This window comes from Medicago sativa, chromosome 2, assembly GCF_051527215.1.
Source record: "Medicago sativa cultivar Bolivia chromosome 2, Bolivia_mono, whole genome shotgun sequence".
Classification (NCBI taxonomy): domain Eukaryota; kingdom Viridiplantae; phylum Streptophyta; class Magnoliopsida; order Fabales; family Fabaceae; genus Medicago; species Medicago sativa.
The window spans coordinates 38,303,292-38,311,346 of record NC_140750.1 but is presented as its reverse complement, the minus strand read 5'-3'; positions in this window follow the sequence as shown (position 1 = coordinate 38,311,346).

Sequence of the window (8,055 nt, the reverse complement as noted above, 5' to 3'; positions counted from 1 at the left end):
TTCATTGAAAGACTTCCAGAAAGCTGTTCAAGAAGGGCAAGCTGCTGGCTGGGGCAAAGTGATACAGATTTTGGAGAACAAGCGTAAAGAGGGCCTTGGGTTCTCCCCGACCTCAGGCATTTCAACAGGAACTTTCTATAGTGCTGGGTTCATTAATGCTATTGCTGAAGATGCTGCTGAAAGTAGTTGTGTGCCTACGTTTGTTGTACCAGGAGGCACTGTAAGAAACTGGGAAGCTATTGATGTTCCTTTAGTCGTGCATGCTTCCATGTAATGTGTCTTGTTGCTCATGTTTTTTTGTTTTCAAAATAATAATCCTTTCGCTCTGCCCAAGGCGAAGGTGACATCCTTGTAAGGGCATGTTTGTTTCGGCATTGCCGTTATCAATAAAAGTTGTCGTCTTTTCCGCAACTCTTTGTTTTTGTACTTTTTAATGCCTTTTTCTTGGAAATAATGGTAATGCCAGAAAGAACAAAAACATCTGTATTTTCTTATTAATTTCAAATAATCTGCATGAAAAATATTTTTCTAAAATCATCCCAATCATATTATGCAGATTGAACCACAATAAACCCGTTGAACACAGTGACCCTATGGTTCCTCCAAATTTTGAATTCCCTGTATATGAAGCTGAAGATGAGGAGGATGATGAAGAGATACCGTATGAGATCACTCGATTGCTTGAGCAAGAAAGAAGAGCCATTCAGCCTCACCAGGAAGAAATTGAGCTTATCAACCTGGGTACTGAAGAGAACAAACGGGAGATCAAGATTGGTGCTGCACTTGAGCCAGGAGTGAAAAAGAAGATCACTCAGCTTCTCCATGATTATCCAGATGTCTTTGCATGGTCCTATGAAGATATGTCGGGACTAGATCCCAAGATCGTGGAACATCGGATACCGACAAGACCTGAATGCCCTCTTGTCAAACAGAAATTGAGAAGGTCTCGTCTAGACATGTCTCTTAAGATCAAGGCTGAGGTACAAAAGCAAATTGATGCGGGTTTCCTCATGACAGCTGAATATCCTGAGTGGATTGCCAATATTGTACCAGTACCAAAGAAAGATGGGAAAGTTCGAATGTGTGTTGATTACAGAGATCTGAATAAAGCCAGTCCAAAAGATAACTTCCCTTTGCCTCATATTGATGTGCTTGTTGATAGTACTGCCCAATCCAAAGTGTTCTCCTTTATGGATGGTTTCTCTGGCTATAACCAGATACGGATGTCACCAGAAGATAGAGAAAAGACGTCCTTCATCACTCCGTGGGGAACGTTATGTTATAAAGTGATGCCATTCGGTTTGATAAATGCTGGCGCTACCTATCAAAGAGGCATGACTATTCTGTTTCATGATATGATTCACAAAGAGATTGAGGTATATGTTGATGATATGATTGTGAAATCAAGTGATGAAGAGCAACATGTCGTGTATTTGAAAAAGATGTTTGAAAGATTGAGAAAGTAAAGCTGCGGTTGAATCCCAACAAGTGCACATTTGGTGTAAGATCTGGAAGGTTGCTAGGCTTCATTGTCAGTCAAAGAGGCATTGAAGTTGATCCTGAAAAAGTCCGAGCCATCAGAGAGATGTCGGCCCCTCAAACTGAAAAGCAAGTCAGAGGTTTCCTCGGACGCCTGAATTATATTTCAAGATTCATATCTCACATGACTACTACCTGCGGACCAATTTTCAAATTGCTCAGAAAGAATCAGCCTGTTGTATGGAATGATGAATGCCAAGAAGCTTTTGATAGCATTAAAGAGTACTTGTTGGAACCATCTATCCTTGTCCCGCCAGTGGAAGGAAGGCCTTTGATTATGTACCTATCAGTGTTAGATGATTCCGTGGGTTGTGTTCTCGGTCAACAAGACGAGACTGGAAAGAAAGAGCATGCTATCTACTATCTGAGCAAGAAGTTCACCGACTGTGAGACTCGGTATACAATGCTTGAAAAGACTTGTTGTGCTTTAGCTTGGGCTGCTAAACGCCTACGTCATTATATGGTGAACCATACAACTTGGTTGATATCCCGAATGGATCCAATCAAGTACATCTTTGAGAAGCCTGCTGTTACTGGAAAGATTGCACGTTGGCAAATGTTGTTGTCTGAATATGATATTGTGTACAAAGCTCAGAAAGCAATCAAAGGAAGTATCCTTGCTAAGCACCTTGCTTGTCACCCTCTTGATGATTACCAGCCGATTAAGTTTGATTTCCCTGATGAAGAGATTATGTATCTGAAAGCAAAAGACTGTGAAGAACCACTGATCAATGAAGGGCCAGATCCCAATAGCAAGTGGGGATTAGTCTTTGATGGTGCTATCAATGCTTATGGTAAAGGGATTGGGGCCATCATTGTAACTCCGCAGGGGCACCACATTCCCTTCACTGCTCGAATAACTTTTGAATGCACAAACAACGTGGCTGAATATGAAGCGTGCATCTTGGGCATTGAAGAGGCCATTGACCTGAGAATTAAGCACCTTGACATCTATGGAGATTCTGCGCTTGTCGTTAATCAGATAAAAGGTGAATGGGAGACTCATCATGAGAAGCTGATCCCTTACCGTGACTATGCAAGACGTTTGTTGACATACTTCACCAAGGTTGAGTTGCACCATATCCCTCGGGATGAAAACCAGATGGCAGATGCTCTTGCTACTTTGTCTTCCATGTTTCGTATGAATCACTAGAATGATGTGCCCGTAATCAAGGTGCAACGCCTTGATAGACCCGCTCATGTGTTTACTATTGAAAGCATGCCAGATCAGGCTGATGAAGATGTGAATAATGGAAAACCTTGGTATTATAATATCAAACAGTTCTTGCAGAATCATGAATATCCACCCGGTGCTTCCAACAGGGATAAAAAGACCTTGAGGAGATGGGCTAGTAGATTCCTTCTGGACGGAGAAATTCTATACAAGAGGAACCATGACATGGTCTTGTTGAGATGTGTTGATAAACAAGAAGCTGAGAAATTGATGCACGATGTACATGACGGTACCTTTGGGACCCACGCTACGGGTCACACTATGTCAAGAAAACAGTTAAGAGCCAGCTATTACTGGATAACTATGGAGCGTGACTGCCACAGACATGCCAAGAGATGCCACAAGTGTCAAATTTATGCTAACAAGATTCATGTGCCTCCACATGCTCTCAACGTTATAGCTGCCCCATGGCCTTTCTCTATGTGGGGCATTGACATGATCGGAAGGATTGAACCAAAGGCTTCTAATAGACATCGTTTCATTCTAGTGGCAATTGACTATTTCACCAAGTGGGTCGAAGCTGCTTCCTATGCAAATGTAACCAAGCAAGTGGTAGTAAAGTTTATCAAGAATAACATCATCTGTCGATATGGTGTTCCCAACAAGATCATCACTGACAATGGTTCCAATCTGAACAACAGCATGATGCAAGCTTTATGTGAGGAATTCAAGATTGAACATCACAACTCTTCTCCTTATAGACCTCAAATGAATGGTGCAGTTGAGGCCGCTAACAAGAATATCAAGAAGATTGTTCAGAAGATGGTCACCACTTACAAAGACTGGCATGAGATGCTACCGTTTGCTTTGCATGGTTACCGTACTACAGTGCGCAGTTCAACCGGGGTAACGCCTTTTTCTCTGGTATATGGCATGGAAGCAGTTCTCCCCCTGGAAGTGGAGATTCCATCCCTTCGAGTGATCATGGAAGCAAAGTTAACTGAGGCTGAATGGTGTCAAAGTCGGTATGATCAGTTGAACTTGATTGAAGAGAAACGTATGGATGTTATGGCTCATGGACAGTTGTATCAAGTGTGAATGAAGAATGCTTTTGACAAGAAAGTCCGACCTCGAGGATTCAAGGAGGGCGAACTTGTATTGAAAAGAAGGATAAGCCAACAACCTGACCCAAGGGGCAAATGGACACCTAACTATGAAGGTCCTTATGTTGTCAAGAAGGCTTTCTTTGGTGGTACTTTGATCCTTACACACATGGATGGTGTGGAACTTCCAAATCCTGTAAATGCCGATATAGTCAAGAAATACTTTGTCTAAAAAGAAAAGAACAGCGTGGTAGGTCGAAAACTCGAAAGGGCGGCCTAGGCAAAAATGCGCTTCCCGGTGGGTCGAAAACCCGAAAGGGCGATCCAGGCAAAAGATAAAGACAAAAAAATGAATATGAAAAAAGCTCGCTGAGATTGTACGCAACTCAGGCAAGAATGAGCGTCTCGATGAACCGAAAACCCGAAAGGGCGGTTCATGCAAAAATGAGATTGATAATAGAAGACAAGTAACTATATCTGGCAAATCACCATCACCTCTTAGGGCATCTGTAGCTGTCAATGATCGTCTTCATCAGAAGCTTCTGTACCTGTGAATTCAAAATTTCTATGAAATGTAGCGGTCATCGTGTTCAATGTACCACCAACCAATAAAATTACCATTTTCTAAGCTTTGTAAATCCGTGGAGTTATGTCTTTGGCTGACTCTCACTCTTCTACATCAATTTGAGCCTGTGCTATTGTTTGAAACTCTATTTTCTTTCTACTTTCAATGCTAATAAACAAAGTATTTTCTTTCCATTTTGATAATGTCAATATCTGAAACAAACATTTTTTTGAAAGTTGAAAATCTTTTCCATCTATTTTGAAAGTAAACTTGAGCAATAAGGTACATTCCAGTGAAGCATGCATGAACAAATGTGTGTCAATATCTATTCCAATACATGTTACAAGCAGGTTGTTCCCCAGGATGATATGTGGTCAATGGCAAAAATGAAGAAACATAATGAAAATTTGAAAAAAAATGCAAATGAAAAGCTCGCTAAGTTGAAAACCCGAAAGGGCGGCTTAGGAAAAAATGAACACCCCGCTGATTGACAACCTATGAAGGCAATTCAGGCAAAAATGGGGCAATGAAAAGAATTTATTCCCGGTGAATCGAAAACCCAAAAGGGCAGTTCAGGCAAAAATGGGATTGAAGAATGAAAATGATATGAAAAGCGTTGACCACAGATGCGAACATCCAATGTTTACCTAGCACTGACACGCCTAGCAATGGCGACTTGTATCAAAGAATCTTCCAAGGTCCCTCTTCTACAAGCTTTGTATGTGATATGATATGGTGCTCTCAGCCATGGTTTTGATACGTCTCTCAACGACGGTCTATCCAAAGAGGATTTCTATGTGTACATGTTATAGCATGAGCCACTACGTGCCCAATCTTCCAATGTTTCATCTGTCTCTGTGAAACTTCTCTGTCAAACTACAAACCAATCATGCATTTCAAGCATTCATACATGCATAATCATGCATTTTATGTGCTCATACATTTGATAATATTGTTATACCATACATACATGTTGCATCTCGAATCTCAACTTTCAATTCAACTCAATCCCAACTCTCAATTCAACTCAATTTCAATTTCCAATTCAACTCAATTTCAGCTCTCAATTCAATGTATATGTCTCTGTTAAACTCTCAAATTCCATTCAATGTTTATACTTGTGTCTCTGATTACTTTCCACTTTCAATGTCTCTTTCAATGTCAACTTTCAATTCAATTCAAATCAATGCTAATCCACTCTCAGTTTGCTTTTGGGGCAACAAAAATGGTCATGTCTATCTTCAAATCCAGTCAATATCAACTTACCCTCAATTGGTATCTTGTTAAATCAAACCTCCAATTTGTATCTTGCTATATGTCTTGTTATTGGTCAAGTGGCTAGTTCGATCCAAAGAACAGCTTGCACCTGCTTATATGCCTATGTTTCCGGTCAAACGGCAAGTTCGATCCGAAGAACAATTTGCACCAACTTACATGTTGTGATATTGATCAAGCCGCAAGTTCGATCCAAAGAACAGCTTGTATCAACCTTTTGTCTATGTCTCTAGGTCAAACGGCAAGTACGATCCAAAGAACAGTTTGTACCTGCCTATCTGTTTGTGTTTTCAATCAAGCGACAAGTTCGATCCAAAGAACAGCTTATATCTACTTATATGTCTATGTTTCCGGTCAAGTAGCAAGTTCGATCCAAAGAACAGCTTGTACCTGTTTTATACCTCTATTCTCAGTCAAGCAGCAAGTTCGATCCAAAGAACAGCTTGTGCTCACCTTCTGTTTGTATTACATGGTCAAGTGGCGAGTTCGATCCAAAGGACAACTTGTACCTATCTTTTGTCCCCTGGTTTGTCTACCCTGTCAATGTCTACCTAAATCCCCAGTGATATGACATGCTTTGTAGACTCCAGTTGTTTGTCTTGCATTCATAATCAAAATGTTGCATGGCATTCATGTTTTTGAAAATCTGAAAGCGTATTTTTATGTCCAAAAATAGTACAAATGTTAATATTTAAGTATCTTCGTCCCGTCAAGTCAAAGACTTCGCCTCTTGACCCTCCGGACAAAGAAACTTAAATAGGGGCAGCTGTTATACCCTAATTTTGGACCTAAAAATACTTGCTCAAAATGTTTTTCTATCTTTGATATGTGTCTATTACTCTTGGAAAATTGTCAATTTGCCATTATTTTACACTGATATTCCACCCTGCTTTATCTCCCAATTTAGCTTTAAAAATCTTTTCAACTGTGTATTTGTCTATGTTTTCTTGCATTTAAAACCATCCAAATGTCTTTCTTGCATATCAAGTCATTTTGAAGTTGTCTCTGATCAATTGCATGTTTCTCTGCACTTTATTTCAATATTATTTGCAAAATTCATAACAAAGGGTATTTTAGTCATTTCATGTGTCCAGCTTCATTTTAAAAATCCCTAAAAATTGTCTTTAAGTCATTTCAAGTTGTTTGTATAAGTCCTTGATTTAATTCATGTCAAAATCCCTTTCAAAAAAATTGTATCTGAGACATTTTTAGTCAGTTTAGTCCTCAAGGGCATTTTAGTCATTTCCAGTGTTAAAGCTCTGTTTAAATCTCTAAAAATTGTCTCTGAGTCTTTTCAACTTGTTGTATGAGCCTTTGTTTCAATTCCATGTTAAAACCCATTTCAAAACTTGCATCTGAGTCATTTTGAGCCATTTTAGTCCCCAGGGGCATTTTGGTCATTTCACATGAAATTTTGACAGAGAGAGGTTCCTTTGAAGTACCTCATTTATGTAGTTGGTTCGTTTTAGTCCATTTTGTATTTTTTAATCGTTTCACTTTACGTTATTTTCCATTTACCAATTTTAATTCAATTTTATTTTTAATTTTTTCATTTTAGTCCTAAAATTTCTAATAATTGCATTCTAGTCCTTTAAGTCTCAAATTTTTGTTTTTTAGTCCATTTTCCATAATTGCAGTCCAGTCCTTGTATTTTTCCTTTTTTGCAGAAAAGGCCCAAAGGTCAAAGCAGTTAGAGATCAGTCAAAGTTTGTTACATTTACAGTCCACGTGGCAGCAAGCCATTGGTTCAGAGTGCACAAGTGTCAGCCTATAAAAGGCCAAGTCATCACAAGACCCATTCATTCTGTGACAACTCATCACAAACAACTTCCACAATTTCTCTCTCTAACAGAATCAAAAGTCAAAATTCTCCAAGAATGAGGATGAAGATTCATCTTCATCCTTGAACCCTAGCTCATCAACTTTCCCAGAATCATCACAATCAAGGTCAAATTCACCCAAATTGATCACTGATTTCGCAGCAATTCACCAAATTCATCATCAAACACGCAAATTGCACATAAATCTCCAGAAAACCGAAACTGAAACCATTCCAATTCAACAAATTCTTACCAAATTCGATCGAAATTACGAAGGTTCTCAGTGATTCTCTACGAGAATCTTCATCACCGAACCTTTCTCTTGCAATTCAAGCACGAATGTGATCACAAGAAAGGGACTGAGGAAGAGAAGAAAAGGATCAAGAAAACCAGCACAAAATCAAATCAAACTCAAACAGAAGCCAATTCATCAAGATTGAATCAACTTCGCCAAAGCCGAATCAAAATATTCAACGAAATCAAATCAAAGTCCGAAACCCTAGGGTTTCAAATCAAGGATCGAATCAAAGGTCAACGGCGAAGGGATCCTGAATCTGCGAAAGAACTGAAACGGTTAGG